Source organism: Gavialis gangeticus, unplaced genomic scaffold (assembly GCF_001723915.1).
Source record: "Gavialis gangeticus isolate Ggan-Ray unplaced genomic scaffold, GavGan_comp1, whole genome shotgun sequence".
Taxonomy (NCBI): Eukaryota; Metazoa; Chordata; order Crocodylia; family Gavialidae; genus Gavialis; species Gavialis gangeticus.
Genome location: NW_017729004.1, coordinates 68,140,166 through 68,157,188, shown reverse-complemented (window position 1 = coordinate 68,157,188; position 17,023 = coordinate 68,140,166).

Below are 17,023 nucleotides of genomic sequence, written 5' to 3'. Positions count from 1 at the left end.
GGGAGACGCTGTTTCCCCTAGCGCCCGCTGGCATAACAAGGAGTAATGGGCACAAGTTGATGGAGAGGAGGTATAGATTGGACATCCGCAAAAACTACTTCACAGTTAGGGTGGCTAGGAGCTGGAACCAACTTCCAAGGGAAGTGGTGCTGGCCCCTACCCTGGGGGTCTTTAAGAAGAGGCTGGATGCCTACCTGGCTGGACTCATTTGAGTCCCGTTTTTGTTTTGGGGTTTTGTTGTTCTCCCGCCCTGGCGGGAGGTCGGGCTAGAAGATCTACTAGGTCCCTTCCAACCCTAAATCTATGAAACTATGAAACTATGACTGGCCCAGGTGGGGGCCAGGACCTGGAGGGTCAGAAGGGCAAGGAGGCTCACCGAGAGGGACGCCCAAGAGCCAGAGGCCTGGGGTCCCGACTGGCCTGGAGGTGGGCCGGGGCTAGTGTGAGCTGCAGGTCCCAGTGAGGGGACCACACCCGAAGGGGAACCGGTGGCAGGGAGATATATGGCAGTGTCCGCCTGAAGGGAGGAACACAGATGGGGGTCCTACAGCAGGATTCTGGGCCCCATTGTGGGGGACTGCTGCGTATGAGAACATCATGATGTCATCTGTGAGGCTTGGGCTGCGGTGTAGGGGAGGAATGGAGCCGCAGGTAGCACCCCCTAGCAGCGGGGCAGAAAATGGGCAGCCTCCTGCCTAATTACATCTATTAATTAATCAATTAAGATGAAGGCGTGGTGGACGAGAAGTCAGGAAGTTTGCCCAAGAACTGGTAGGCGGGCCACACGGAGATCGGCCCCAGTAGGCCCCGTGTTACAGACGCTATGACCGAAAACTCATCTGATCTTACTGAAACAGTAGAACAAAAGACTGTTTCTATGAGGGGATGGAATTTGTTATGAATGCTAATTGTTTGTGGCTCAGACAGAATAAAAGTCGTGTTTAATAGCACTGCATGTGCTTAGTTGTGCAGCCTGACTGAAGTTATGCAATTGTCATGGCTACCGACAATGGGGCCAAAGGAAACAAAGTTCTCCTTTAGGATTTCTACTTGATTTTGGTTTGTTAGTGCTTGCTTAGCCACTGGTATAGTAGAGCAGCTCATGTTTTCCGATTTGCATTTGCATGTGAGGCCATTTTAGTCAAATCTAGAACAATAAGGTGACAGAGTCTTCAACCATGATGTCCCTTGGGACCAGGCTGTGCAGCCACACAGAAGCTTCAGTTGGTGCAAAACATGTCTGCCTGCTTCTTAAGTGGAGTTTCACTCTGAGCACACCAGCCAGATCATAACATTCACTGGCTTCTTATAGATAGAGTTTTAAGATGTTTGTTTCAGCCTTTATGCAAAGTTCACCACTTTGAAACCTGAGAGACTTCCTCCCTCCACAAGAACTACTTTCACAGATCAGAAGAGGCTTTCAAACTGAAGTAAAAGGAGCTGCTAACAAATGTGAGGACCACTGGAATTTACAGCTCAGTTTGGTCCATTCTTAATTTGATTTTTGCAAACCTCCTGTAAGCTAAGCTTTTTTCTTAGGTGCTTGGGGTGAGTTCAGTTCAAGTTTTTTGGAGGACACTTAAGAGATAGGAACTAAATTGCATGTTGAGGTGGGAAGTATCTTGATAGCAGCAAAAAGTTGGTCACATGGGGCAGTTTTTTTCTTTATCAGCATTGCTAGTATAATTCTAAATATTACAGAGACAGCCAAAGTGTTTTAGATCTGATTAGATTCTTCATCAATCTGCATAGATGCTATCATTTCTGCCTCACATGATTTTTTTTCCAGAAAATCATAGTTAGTCTTTATGGACATGGGCATGGGGCTCAGGGCACATTCATGAACTAGCTATGGAAACTGTCAGCTGGTTTATGAAGCATAACATTAGCTAGGAAAGGCAGTATAATGCTTAGGATAGGACTGCAAGTATTTATTTAAATATATGACTATATTTTCTTGTTTTGTTTTCTGTCTCTTCATAGGATATGTTTGTAATTACAATACACAGCCAGTTGATTTATTAGATATCATAGTTAAGAATGGAGGTATCCCCTGGAGAAAAGTCCGAGAGTTCAATAGCAATTAAACCAATAGGATTCTATAGAAATAACACAATTCTATTAAAATAGTCCAAAAAACACTAAATAATAGTATTTTACTAAGGGTTTTTTGGTTGTTTTTTTTAGTATGGACTTCTGTTTTGGAGAGAGATCTCTTAAATTCGATATAAAGGTTGAAAAAATAATCTAGAGGCCACTATTTCCAGCAGGATGCTTTCATAAGACTAAAGATCACGTTTTTCTTGATTCCTTTCCGTACAAGGTAATTTGCCACCTGCTGGTTACTGTGACTTCTTTATCAGTTTATAAATGCCTGGAGAAAATGTCTGTTTTGCCTATAGCCTTTCTTTTTCATTAGTGACACTTCCTTTCATTAGTGACAGTGCCTCGGAGGATGGGTCCAGAAAAATAAGCATCTGATTCCTTCAGCATCTTCTAAGAGGAAAGGTTGCAAGGCAGAGAAGGGAGCATTTCCCCACCCATAAGGACTGTGAATACAAGGATACTTTGTCTCTTTCTAAAAGAATCATTTTTAAATGTACCAAATCCCTAGTTGCTAAGTCACCAACAAAGGATTTTCACTTTAACACCTAAAGCAGTTTTTCCTGGCTTGGTTATTTATACCTCTGATATGACTAATGGAGCCCCTGGAACAATTTTTTAATTATACTGCTTCTGAATCTACTCTTTAGGCATTTATTTCTCAAACTGTGGTCCTGGTCTACTCTCTAGGATTGCTTCAAATGCAGGGGCCCAAATCCTATTCCACCTATAAGATTTTACCAGACAGTGCAAAAATAATGCAACTTGCCTCAGGAGTGAAATCCTAATCTACCCAAGTAGATGCAGACATCTCTATTTCTCTCAATGGGCACCCTGGGGAACCTCCAGAACCTAATTTTAATCCAACTTGCATAGATAACTCTCCTGTTACAACAGTGGAAAGTCTACCAATCTTCAACCATCCAGGAAATGTCACAATTTTCTTTTCTTTTTTTTAACTGGAAACTCTTAAGTAGCTATGTTATATAAGGATCCAGTTTACTCAAGGAAGCTTTTCAGTGATGGGAGAGGAGTCAGGTTAGGACAGTTGCCCAGGCTCTTTCTGCTTTTTATCCAATGACTAATGAAGGCAAAATGCAGAAACACCTTTGAGAGCCCAGAACTCAATGCAGTGCTCTCCTACTTGGGTCACAGTCATACTCTTGCATGGTCTTCTTCTGTTCCCATGACACTTAAATGCTTGACTGCTCAGCAGGGGAGCTTCAAAAAGATGGCTGAGGATAGTCTTGGTCCTGTGTAAACAATGGCCTTTCAGAAGATAGCTACATTGTTAGGAAGTGAAGATATTCAGATGGCTTGGTAGCAGGAGCATCCTCCACCATCCTGTTGATGTTAGCCTGCTGGTTAGCCAAGAATCTAGATGCCCACATGCCATTGTGGATTGTATTTTAGATACCTAAAAGGCTATGTAAGTGCCTCACAGAAGTAGATTAAGGTCTGATCTTGAGTGCTTTGACATCTTAAAATATCTCCTGTTGACCAAGACCCATTTAACCTCCTAGGCAGGCACTTGTGGCTTCAACATTTGAAAGCATTGCCATTAGAAATTTTTGTCAAAGTACTTTAAGATTATGGGGGTGTGGATCATAGCAGCCACTCCTCTTGACCCTAAGCCTTCAGGGGAGTGATGACCTTGCTTGCTACTGGGCTGTTTTAAAAAAAACACAAAAAACCTAAAAAACAAAAAACCCCAGACTCTTTCCCCAAACTTCCCCTCCCAACCCCCCCCCCCACCAAACAAAAGAAAAAAACAGGAATTCTTGGGTGCATATGAGATCATTCAGGGACATCTGTTCTAAAATAAACATGATGATTTTTTAAAAAAAAATTAAATCCAGAATTTTCTACATTTATGTTATTTATTATTTTGCCTCAGAGTTAAAATAGCATTTTTACTTGCAATTAATCAGAATGTAGAAACATTTGTGAGGTAATAAAGTGTCTTAATAACATATTGGACACCTGTTTGTTTGTTTTCAGTTTTCCAGAAAATCTCTATCTAAAGTATTTCTGTAAGACTGTTCTCGTGGACCCCTCTCTCCAAACCTGCCTAAGCAAAGTAATTTGAAATGTCATTTGCTCTTGTTTCCTATAATAACACCGTTCATTTTAGCACAGGGCATTTACTGTAGTGTTTAATGCTTGACTATTTAAAATAGTCCTGTAGTAATCAATTATTCCATCTAGTCATTAATCCACAGTAGAGGTTCTGTGTCTTACATCATAGCTTAAACAATTATAAATATAAATATCCAAGGTAGAGGTATACAGTTTGCGGAGATTAACAGATGTATAGGCCCCCAAGGTATAGGTGTATAGGCTGACAAGGTGTATAGATCACTAAGGTCTAGATAGACCACCAAGATATAGATATTTAGGCCCCAAGGTATTGGTGTATAGGCTGCTGAGGTATACAGATTGCCAAGATATAGATGTATAGGCCATGATATAAGTGTGTATGCTGCCAAGGCATATAGGTTTTTGGTATAGATATATAGAATGCCTAGATATAGAAATCACAGAGGTATAGATCTCCAAGCTATAAATACCTAGATGTATAGGCCCCCGAGGTATAGATCACAGAGATACAGCTGTATCTAGGAAATCTGTATAGATATGGAGATCACCAAAGTGAATAGATCACCAAGATATGGAAGTATAGACCTCCAGGGTGAATAAACCACTGAGGTGTATAGATATATCGGTCACCAAGATAAAGTTCTGTATGTAGACCTACACACCTCCAAGATATATATCTACAATGTACAGCTATATAGAGATATGCACATACATTTTGTGGACAGCTGTCATACTTCCCGAGTTTTGATTTTTATGTAGAAACTGGCAGTTCCCAAATAAGCCTGTGTTTGTTTGAGCTTATAGGCAGGATCCAGTCAACCCTTAAAATCATCCTCTCTAGCTCAAGAAATGACTGATCACACTGTTAGCATCTGGAATCAAAGTGGAATCTTATTTTATATTGAAGCAGAAGCTGCTTTCTTTTAAATTCATAGGATTGAAACACACAGTCAGGAAAAGAAATGCCAGATATATTGTTCTTTGTTATATTTCTTCTTTACCAAAACTCTTAAGACAAAGTTAGAAAAGTAGTCAGCAACCTGTCTAATGGTTTTTTTTTCAAGGGGTATAATTTACTATGTACTATGACATATACTGTCTCACTTTTATAGCTGCTGATGTATAGTGACTTTAGCTTGTGTATGAAATTTCTATTTTGACTCGGTGTCCTCCATAAAACTTCCTAGAACACCTCCATTATTGGAAATGCTTTGGTTCAAATGGAGGTTTTGCTAGATGGACTTTGAAGGGCTCTCTCATTGAACATCTTGGTTATAATTTGTGAACTACTACGTATAGTATTGTAGACATGTTCCAAATCATGAAAAACTATTTGATCTAAAAGACGAGAGAAACTCTCTTTTTTCAGATTTGTTATTTTGCACAGAGCTTTAGTTTACTAAAATGCTTGGATAAATAGAAAGCAGATTCATACTCAAGATAAAGTTAAAGGCATATGTTATCAAACTGAAATACTACCTCAAAAACAGCTAATCAATTTATCTCATCATTTTGAATTGGGAACTGAATACCTACCATGCTTTATTGTTCAAGTCAGGTTGTTAATCAGCCCAGTGCAGTGCAAACAATTCCTTCCTTTATGTGTGAGTTTTGCTAGTGGAATATAATTCATCCAAACAGAGATTGGTTATAAATATGTATAACCAGACTTTTCCCAGAAGCAAAGATCAGACTGGTACATTTGTTTAAGTAAGCAGGCTCACTGTGATGGTTAGTTTACAGTAGAATTAAAAGAACTGATTGGGATCACTCTGTTATTTTATGAAAATGCATATTCCGCTGAGATCTATAAAAATCTAAAGGTCCAAAATCAGATGGGAAAAGACTGAAAATATTCATCCTACAAGCACTACACTAGGAAATGCACTTTAAAATAAGCCCATTTATATGTAGAACCAACCTGCAAGCTGTCCTTTCATTACAAAGAAAAAAAGTGCTACTCCCATGCTTTTATTCTAAGATTAAAGTGAAGTCAAACTGCCCTTAGACAAAGATTTTACAAAGGAAATCTGGTTTCCATGTAATGTGGGTTTTTTATATATTGTTCCCCTCTCCTTCCCACCCTTCCATTTCTTCTGTAGAGTTGTAATTGTGCCACCTCCTCAAACTCCTACTTTCCCAATTCTGCCTCCTGGGCTTTAGTGCAACTAATTGCTTCTAAAATGTTGTGAAAAGCACTGGAATGCTGTTAAACTTCTACAAAAAGTACTGGCAAAACAGCACCACCATTAGTGAAAATATAACAAATTCATATAATGCAAGAAGGGAACAAATTTTGAGTTAAGGGGAGGGGCGGGTGGAGAGGGAGGCAGGCAATGCCAGACAAAGTATTTGAGTAGTCTTTTCTAATATTATTAAGATATTTTAATTTTGTTGCCCTTCTCCTACAAAGATAAACCCACATTTTTTTCCCCCCTCGGTTATGCTGGTTGGAAACCAGGCACTAATGCTTGGCTTTAGTGAGATTTATTGTTAAGGCTCGTCACTTCATAGAACTCGAATTATATGCAGGGTTACAGGCTGATAAAGCTGCATGCATGAGTTGGGTACTGTTACACATTTTTCAGCAGAAATTATACTGTTGCCTTCCAGCAAACATAGTTGTAATACAAGTTATGCTAAAGCTTTTCTTGTGCAGCCATGGCTTCAGCCTTAGGCTAGACTTGCACTGTAAGTGATGCTCTAAGAAGAATCTACAGTTGCAAGGTAAAAAAAAAAAAAAAAAAGTAAGGTTACAGACTCCTTGTTTCCTACTCAGGAGAGTTACTGAACATGAGGTAATTACTACTAAAAAGTGATAAAAAAGGATTTGTTTGGAACTGACAGGAAGATGAAGGTTATGTCATTTAGAGACTGTCTGCTGATGTAGACAGGTGCTTAAAATGCATACTAACTTTATTTACTGCATTTCTGAATGGCTGGCTAAATGCAAGTTTCTATGCAGCATTAGCCCACTATAGGACTCAGGTGATGGATTTCTGGGTCACTGTTAAATTCTGTGAATCATTTAAAAAAAAATCTATAGCTAGACCATTCTCTATGCTTGATCAGTTTTAGAAGTTTTTTTTTGTGTAGGTTGAGCATTCCTTAAGTTCTGCAGGACTTTCCCTATTAATAGAGAAGGGAGGACTGTTTAGGTGTGCAGTTTATGTACTCTGTATTTTTGTCAGCCAGGCAGAAGCCACACCTGTTCTTTCACTAGCAGTTTTGTATTGTTTTGGATTAACTACTCTCATTTTGCCAGAGCTAAAATTTTCTGTAAAAGTGATAATACCTATATAAAAGATGTAATTGTATATAGGCCAAGTATTGGGCTTTCTTTGGCCTTGCCTATTATTGTGGTATTGAAGTGTCTGAAGGTATTTGTAACTTCATTGTAGGCTCTGGAGTTCTTTAGAATCAATATTTGTCTAAGAAGCAGAAAGATGGACTTAACCAGATTTAAATTCTTCAAGGAGCCCCCAAAATTATTTTGACAGCCCTAAAGCCCTTGTCTAGTCTCATGTGTGACTACAAGGGCTACAAGATTGCTGACTACTCAGACTATTATCCCATGATGCTTATCCATTTGGGTACTCATGATATTGCCAGGGAAAATTGCAACAAGAACAAGTGATTACATGGCTCTGGGTGCAAGGTTGAATGGGGCAGGGGCCCAGCTGATGTTTTCATTGATCCTTCTAGTAAAGGCCCAGGCAGGAGTAGATGCATCTTGGAGATCAACACAGAGCTATATAGGTAGTGTTGCCAGCAGGTCTTTGGCTTCTTTGGTCATGGAATGGTGTTCAAGAAAAAGGACTACTGGGAAGATATGGGATCCACCTGATGAGAGCTTTTTTGGGGTTTCAGCTGTATGTAGAGATTGCTTTTTAACCAGGCTGGTCAGAGCTAGCCTTAGGAGTGGGAGATATGGGCAACTGCAGTCAGGGGGTGTCATGGTCAGGAAGCGCCATGTGTGCATGCACATGTGAGCAGCCCACAGTCACAGCAGTGCCTTCCTTCCACCATGCCCTGCCTTACCCCAGCAGGAGGAGCAGTGCCCAGCCCAGCCCACTCCACTCCCCACTTCCCCTCTGCCTCCAGCCCACCCCACCTTGCTTCCACGTTGCTCAGGAGGAACTGAGCTAGGCAGTGCAGGTGGCAGCCACTCTGCCTCCCCATCAAATTACACCTCATACCTGGCTGCCTCTGCCTATGGCAATGAGCATGCAAGGAGAAAATTAGGAAGGCCAAAACATAATTGGAGATGTAGCTGGCAAGGGACATGAGGCAAGTAGAAAGGGATTCTACAAGGATGTCACCGGTAAAAGGATGACCAAAGAAACAATAGATCCCTTACTAAATGCAAAAGACAATCTAGTTACAGATGATGCAGAGAAGGCTGAAGTATTTGATGCTTTTTTTCACTTCAGCTGTCATGAATAGGATCAGCTATCAGATGTCAGGTGTAGTTGGCAGCAAAGTTGAGCAAGGAAACATACAACCTAGGGTAGTGAAAGAACAGATTTGAGGTTGCTTAGACAAGCTAGATGTTTTCAAGTCAGGTCTGAAAGAGATACACCTAGGGTACTGGAAGATTTGGTTAAGGTATCAAACCCATGGATTTTCTTTGAGAACTCATGGAGATTGAATGGGGACCTGGTGACTGTCTATAAACTCACTAGGGGGGACCAGAAGGGTTTGGGGGAGACACTGTTTCCCCTAGCACCCACTTGCAGGACAAGGAACAATGGACACAAATTATTAGAGAGTAGATTTAGATTAGACATCCGAAAGAACTACTTCACAGTTAGGGCGGCTAGGAGCTGGAACCAACTTCCTAGGGAAGTGGTGCTGGCTCCTACCCTGGGGATCTTTAAGAAGAGGCTTGATGACTACCTGGCTGGACTCATTTGAGTCCAGTTTTTTCTCCTGCCCAGACGGGGGGTCGGACTTGAAGATCTACAAGGCCCCTTCCGACCCTACTTCTATGATTTTATGAATGAGGTCCCAGGCAACTGGAAAAGAGCAAATATAGTGCCCATGTTTAAGAAAGGGAGGCAGGGGGAAGGAGGATCCAGGGAATTATAGATCAGTCAGGCTGATCATGATGCCTGGAAAGTTCATGGAGAAGGTCCTCAAGGAATCTATTTTGAAGCACCTGGAAGTGAATTAAGTGATTAGGAAGAGACAACACAGATTCAGAAAGAGCAAGTCATGTCTGACCAACCTGATTTTCTTCTATGATAAGGTGATAACTTATGTTTATTTGGAGTATAATGTCTTTTTTAGCGATCTGGTTTTAAATAAATATGAACTGAGGATGATATTGGGACTACAATGGAAAACTTTGTGTGTAAACAACCCAAGTTTAAATGCATATATCCGTTTTAGGGCACATAAGGACCAAAGGGTCAACTTACGGGTTACCATGATGCATTTCTCCTCCCTATGTTACTGTATTTCAGGTTCCTGTTCCACTACATATTTTTAATATGATCTTGAGCATGACTTGGCACTAGGTCCAAATCAGGAATTCCTTCACTCAGGATTGCAATAACTAAACATTGGATGCCTTGCCCCAGCAGGGTAATCCAAATAGACAAGATTGAACCTGTAGGCTATACAGAGTCGAAGGAGAGAGCTTTCTGCCTCCATTGAGAGAGAGCTGCTAAGAAATGCTAGGCATGATGCAAATGTTGCTAAGCTGTCATTGTATAAAATGTTTCTAAAACATTTTAGAATAGATTAAATGCATGTGCTTTTGCATTACTTTGCTCTTTTAACTTTTTCTATCAGGCATTTTTCCAATTCCATACAAGATGGAAATGAGAGGTGTAATGAGACCCAAACCCTGCTACTTGGACACAATGGAGGGGGTGGAAAACCCAATCGGCACATTCAGGGCATGTGCCAAAGCAATCCACATGAAATCAAGAGACTGGGCAGGTGACATTAAGAGAGGAAAAACAGACAGACATTTGGGTTGGGACTGGGGATTGAAACAGCCAGTCCAAGAAGATGAGATCTGTATCAGGAAGCCAGGGGACTCCTGCCATTTTAAGAGGATGCAGCAGCAGGAGTGTAAGCTGACCCTTAATGAAGAGTCAAACCCCTGTGTGTAGCTGGAGGGAAGATGCATGTCAAAGGGGGTGAGGCTACAAGGCATATAAACACAGGCCCTGGGAACACAGACCTCTCCCTCCCCCTCCCCCCCATCCACGCACACACACACACTCATCCCCTCCATGTACATGCACCTCCCCCCGGACAGTCCCCAAGCCCTGGACCTCCAACCCCCACCCCCACAGACTTACCTGCATCCAGCTGCCAGGCCTGCTTCTACCACCCTACCAGGCTGCAAGCTGACCATGTGCATATATGTGTACAAATGCACACCATGCCCCCTCTGTCCAATCGCTCTCCTCCCAGCCCCAAGCAGCTCCTTGCAGGCTGGAACACTGCCAGCCTGCAAGGGGAAACCTGCCTTTTCCAGCAATTTTCTCAGTAGTCTTCCACAGCAAATAGAAAACCTGGGTCCCTGGTGGTAAAGCATACTTGCAAATGAAAACAAACAGACTGAGCACAAATGCCCAAGACTAATGTTCAAGGTCCAGAAAAAGAAAACAATAAGAATCAACATGTGTCCAATAGAATCAATTGTCTGTAAATAACACCCAGTAGAAGTAGACAATTTTTTTATGAGTTGGTTAATTCAGAATCAGAAAACAGAAGGAGGAGAGGAAGATATCCAGACCTGTATGCAAAAAGCTTGACCAACTTTTATTCAGCTGACTAATATGTAGAGGTCAAAACTTGCTTCCCTTTTTGTGGACCTTCCTAGTTGTATCTCTAGGTCTTGTCTTATCTGGTGCATGTATCTTGGGGGGAGGAGGGGAAGGGGGCAGAGGCGTGCATGTGTGTACTATCATATTGTGTGTATTATCATATTTATCTATACCTGTACTATATTAGTGCCAGGGGCAGAGGAATAAAAGTTCACCCAGAGTACCATTTTCCATAAGGCTGGCTCCCCTATATACCTGTACTATATTATCATATTTATCTATACAGCTAACTTTCTGCTTTTTATAAGATAATTTTTAATTGTCAAGACAGCAAAGAGCTCACTGTTTAGCCAAGTAGGTGTTTTGTTATATTTCCTGTCCTTCCTTCATGTAAAGGTACAATATACTAAGCAAACACCAAAAGGAAGAAATGAAAAGATATTTTCTTTGACTCTGCCTACTTCCATTTAACTGTTACTAGGGAAGACAGATGCATCTTACAACCTTGTTTTGTGAGTTTCTGACATTCTGTTGCAGTCAGGCAGCTTGTGGCTATTTATAATTATTAAACTTAGTCACGGACATAGACAAGGGATAACTGAGAACCAGTAAGAAAATACTTTTGTGTGTTTGTTTGTTTGTTTGTTTGTTTTAATAGTTTCAGGGAAAGTTGAGATTTCAATGTTCTTTTGACAGTATCCTAGTAGTGAGAATGATGGCAAAGAGCCTTGGCTTGGAAGTAGTACTGTGCAGGAGAATTGATGTCTCTGAAATGCTTATTACAAAACACTGTGTTCTTGCTGCTGTCTTCTTTGTTGCCCCTTTTATTATAACTATGTTAATTCTTTAAGCATGATAAATTTGTCAAAGCATCTCAGACTTTTGCGGGTTCATGTACTCAAATACTTTGTCTGCACATTCTGAGGCTTTTATGCAATGTAAATTAGATGACATAGCTACTTCAATGGTATAAGTACCCAATACAAATATAGTGTTGGAACATCTCAGAACCTCAGCTTTAGAACAGTGGTTTTCAACCTGTGGTTTTCAGACTGCTGGGGGTCCACAGACTGTCTAAGGGGTCTGTGAAAGATGACTATGATCCATCAGAAGTGAATACCCACACTTATAATTAATAGCTTGAAGCGGGGCAAGAAAGGTGCCTTTTCATCTCAATCTCTGGAGTGATCAAACAGGAGAAGCCTAGTTTTGAACCATAAATAACATGCAACATTCACAACAGCTTTCACTGTCAAACACTTGGTGGTGGTGGTGGTGGTACCCACCTTTTTGCATTGTACCCCAGTGGTTAGAGCATCTGCCTGGGAAAATGAGACCTTGATATTAGGCTTCATAAGTTGAAGGGTCTCAAAACTACAACTTCCCCCTTCTCAGGAGAGCACCTTAACCAGGAAGCTTTAGAAACACTTGTGTGGGGCAGTCTGTGCCTCCACCTGTCTTGTTGGAGGTGGACTACTAGGTATCCAAAAGTTCAAGACTTTTGTGGTCAGAAAGATGTGGGCTTAAGATAAATACACACAGAGACTTGGTAGCAGGAACCAAAATCCAGGACTCCCCCCTCCCAAATGAGTAACTTGACAAGTGGGCTACTGAATCATTCTCACTCTTGTGCTCTTCTTTCTCTCTCTTTGGCCCACACAGTGATACAGCTGGAGGAAGATGAATGGAGTGTGATCCCATTACAGCATTATCATGGGAGATGAATCTCCTTAGGCAAAGGAGATAATATAGGCACGCCACTTTCTGTAGGAGTGCTTTAACTCTCAATACTGTATAAAGGAAGCAACCTCCATTTCTTCCTCCTGCATTTTAAAGGGGAAAAAGTGACCCCTATTTGGTTTAGTGTTATTTTGGGAGGGGAAAAGTCATAGGTGCCTCCTTCAAGAGGGGGGTCTAGATTGTAGATCCAAAGTGGACAGAGATACCTCTGTATAACTCCTCTAAGCCTTTTTTATTTCCTGAAAAATTGGGGAAGATACAGTTTCTTCTCTTTCTTAAAACTCCAAGAACTTATTTTCCTCCCTGGATCTTTATCAGTCTTTCTCTCTCTGTGGCCTTGCTGCAGTTCATGCATGCAGTAGTGCAATGTGTCAGCAAGAAAGCTGCAGAACAGAAAGCAGGGCATATTGTAGCAGTTGGTGGGTCCAATAGACCTAATGCTGTTAGCTGCTTGAGAAGGATAATCTGTAATTTTCTCCTAGAAACATCAGCTATGTTTAGGAATAATTCTTATGAGAGAGAGCTTATCCCATTTCAAAGGAAATGGTTTACTTCATTCAGCCCAGTATTTTGTTCCACATCTTTCCCTATTGAAACTTTTATGAAAAATATATCTTGATTGAGAAACTGAGGATGCCCAGATCCTTTACTATACAAGAAGAAACCAATTAACTTATCTGATTAAAAAACCCTAGGGGTCAGAGCTGCTGTTTGTTTATTTTAAAGCAACTATACTAGATTTTAAAAATTCTTAATGTTTGGTATAATTAAAAAATCCTTACTCAATGGTAGCTAGAACCTGACAATAACACAGTTCATGTATTCCTAGGGATTAACTGACCTACTGATTTAAATTGAAGCCTTCATCTCCTACTTTCCTTTACCGTTACGATCTGTAAGTGACCTTAAAATAGACATTATGAAAAACATGTACCAGCTGATCTTATTTTTCAGCTGTAAATCTTCTATCAAATATCTCTGAGAAATACAGACTGACTTTTTTCATTCACACATTTGGCTTAATTTCCACTCCTTCCTAGATTCATTATTCAGGCATACTCATGCTCATCTGTTTTATGGGTCATCAAATAATGTCTGTATAGGGAAATCTAAACACACATAACGGGTATGTATATACTTTCTACTGAACAGTAGGCAGAGTAGAACCACACCTTGTAGACTAACTAAATGAGAGATTAATGTATTCTTGTAAGTAATAGTTTGCTTCATCAGATACCATGAAGGGATTACAGGCAGCAGAGTTTTTAAATAGAAAGCAGTGATTTGAATATACAGGATAGGGATGAAGGAGGAAAAAAGGAGGGAGGAAAAGTGGGTTGAAGAAAGGAAACCAAAGCAGTTAACTAAGTGGCTTAGCCATGATATTTTGGTTTATTTGGTTTCAAATGGTTGCTTCCCTGGAGTTAGTTGAAAGTAACCTTCCCTTTAATCTTTTTTGATGTGAAGGCTTGGGTGGTGAGCGGGGGCAGTCACATGTGAAATATGTATTTTTGAATTCTTGTCCAAGTTACCCCTTCTTTACACCACCAAAATTAAAAAAGCATACCTTTTTGGCATTAGTTGACTTGACAGCGATAAGGGATTTGAGTAGGAAAACATCACAGTATTTCAGAGCTGACTAGAAACCACTGTATTTATTTCTCTCATGTTCCTAGCTCCTGATCTAGCAAATGTGTGCTCCGAAGTTGGATACTGAGCAATGATAAAACATATAATGTTTTATGTATGTTTTGATCATGTATGATCAGGGCAGTTATTAGGGCTGTGGGAAACAGCACAGTTTCATTTAGACTTCTGTTTTGCCATTTCAGTGGGACAGTGTTTTTGTTTAGCGTTTCGTTACTGTGAGGAGAGAGAAGAGCCCCAGGGAAGTAAAATGGCCCCACCTGTATTGCAAAGACCGCCGCAGGGCTCCTTCTTCCCCCAGTGTTTTGGGAGGGGAGGGCGAGTCGACTGGAACTCCGGGATAAAAGGAGACGTGGGGCAGGCAAAAGAGCGACACAGGAAACTGGAAGTGACTGACTGGGTGTGTGTTAAGGTGCAACTGTTTTTTCCATCCCTCCCCCAGAGCATCAGGATTGGAAGGGACCTCAGGGAAGGATCAGAGTCACTGGCTAGCTGCACGTGTCAATATCAGTAGTCCTTCCCCCTTCTTCCCCTCCCTCTCCTTGGTTTCTGTTTCCCTGCAAGCAAGCCCAGCTTTGAAACTCAAAACATTTTGAAACTTTCGAAATGTTTCAAGTGCCCTCATTCTGTTTTGAGGCCATTTTGAAGCCTTTTGTTTCATTTTGATGTCGCTGTTTCAAGCTCAAAACAAGTCAAAACGAAACACCCAGCGAAATTTTGAACAGCCCTAGCAGTTATACCCATGATGACAACTCTAACCTTTAGATCGGACAGAGAAAATCTCCTGCCTAAGTCATGTTCAAGCATTTTTTTTCATCTTTCCTTCTTATTACTTCTATTACTCCTAGTCTGAAATTACAGAAGAAAACCGTAGGGGGTCTTGTTACTCATTGCAGTTTGAGCTGCTCATGTGTTGATAGGTGTTAGTGTTAGCTGGAGTTGGGAGCAATCACACTTTTTAAGTTAAAAACCCTCTCTGGCTATCCCATACCTACACAGCTATGACTTGCCACTAGAGGGCTGGTGAGCCAGGACAGTCTTCTGTCTCTGCTCTCAGTAGGGGTGTAAGGGAACGTGAAGCTGGGAGGCAAAGAGTTAATGGGATGGGGTGGGTAATTAAATGGGAGGTGGAAAGGAAATGGGAACGAGAGAAAGATGGTAAAATGAAGGAAGTCAGCCACTGAAGGATAAAACAAACAAACAAAAAATTAAAAAGAAATGAAGTAGAAGTAAATTAAAGAATCTCATCTTGTAATAAATTAGGATTTGGGATGGAGGTGTGTTGATCATGTTTCCCAGGGTGGCTAGGAGGTGGGAGTGATGAGGGAAGGCACCTTGGGGGGAGCTGCTGCCCCTGTCCCAAGAAGGAGGCCTCAGTTCATGGTGACCTGATCCAACCCCCTACTTTGTTCCCTCCACCCCTTTAAATCCCACCCCTGGACCCATCTGTGACCTGGCTAGCTGATGTGTGCTCTGCAAGTGGTTTGCGCAAGGATGCACCCCCTAAGGGTGGGAATATCACACCCCTGGGGGCAGGAGGGGGAGTTGGCTTGGTGCCAGAACCACCCCCGGGCAGTATTGTTCAGGGAGTAGAAAACTTGTCTACCCAGAACAGGAGGGTGGGGCAAGGGACACTGCAGCCTGGGATGCTAAAGGACTGAAACTTGGGCTGCTCATCTATGGGGTGCTGACCACACATTATTGTAACACGAGCTGGGTAACACGGATCAGAGAGAAACCTGCCTACAGTGGCATAACTTTAAGCTGCCTAAAGTGTGTTTTAAAACTATAGTTTCAGGCATGTGTGAACAAACCAGGGGTTAAGAGCTCCTGGAGCTGCCCAAAATTAATGTGTAACAAGGCCCTAACTTTACACTGCTGGTTTCCCTTAGCTATTTTTATTTTTAATCACAGACTCAATTGTGGTATATTCCCATGCGATTCTGTTTTCAGAACTTGAGCAGAATGTAAATGTTGCCTTTTTGAGGAGACTTGACTTTATGTAAGCCATGAAGCTACAAAATTGCTTTTCCTTGATTTATACCTGGTATCTGTATGATAACATCTACTACAGTTTCTCTCTCTGAAATTGATTTATACAGAGGTCAATTATATAATTCAGATCTGCTTCAGATGCAGAGCTCAGTTCTGTGTGAGTGCTACTATACTGACTTGACTCCATTTACCCAAATTAGGCATAGCATAGCATATATTTTAAAAAATGTAAACCAGTATTTATTTCTTAAAGGCAAGCGGGGGTGGGGAGGACAGAGAGAACAGGCAAGGTTAAATACAAAAAGTAAAAAGACTGATTCATTTTTTTTAATTAAAACAAAGTCAAGATTCAAAACTAAGAAAATGAATTAAGCTCTTAAATCCAACCTGAATCCTAATAAGTAAGGGGCCTAGTTCTTAAACAGTAGTGACAATCTAACCAATCCTTTGATCTGAAACCCATGTTTGGGTATTAACACCAGGGTGATCTACCAATCTCTTAGAACTTTTGAAGATCAGGCCATCTTTTGGGTGGTTAAGTGTTTGGTTTAAAACTCCAACTTTAGGTTTCTAATGTTGAAAATCATGGCCAGAGTTCCATTAACTTTATTAAAAAAAAAAAAAAAGGAAAAAAGGGTGGGGGGAGGAGT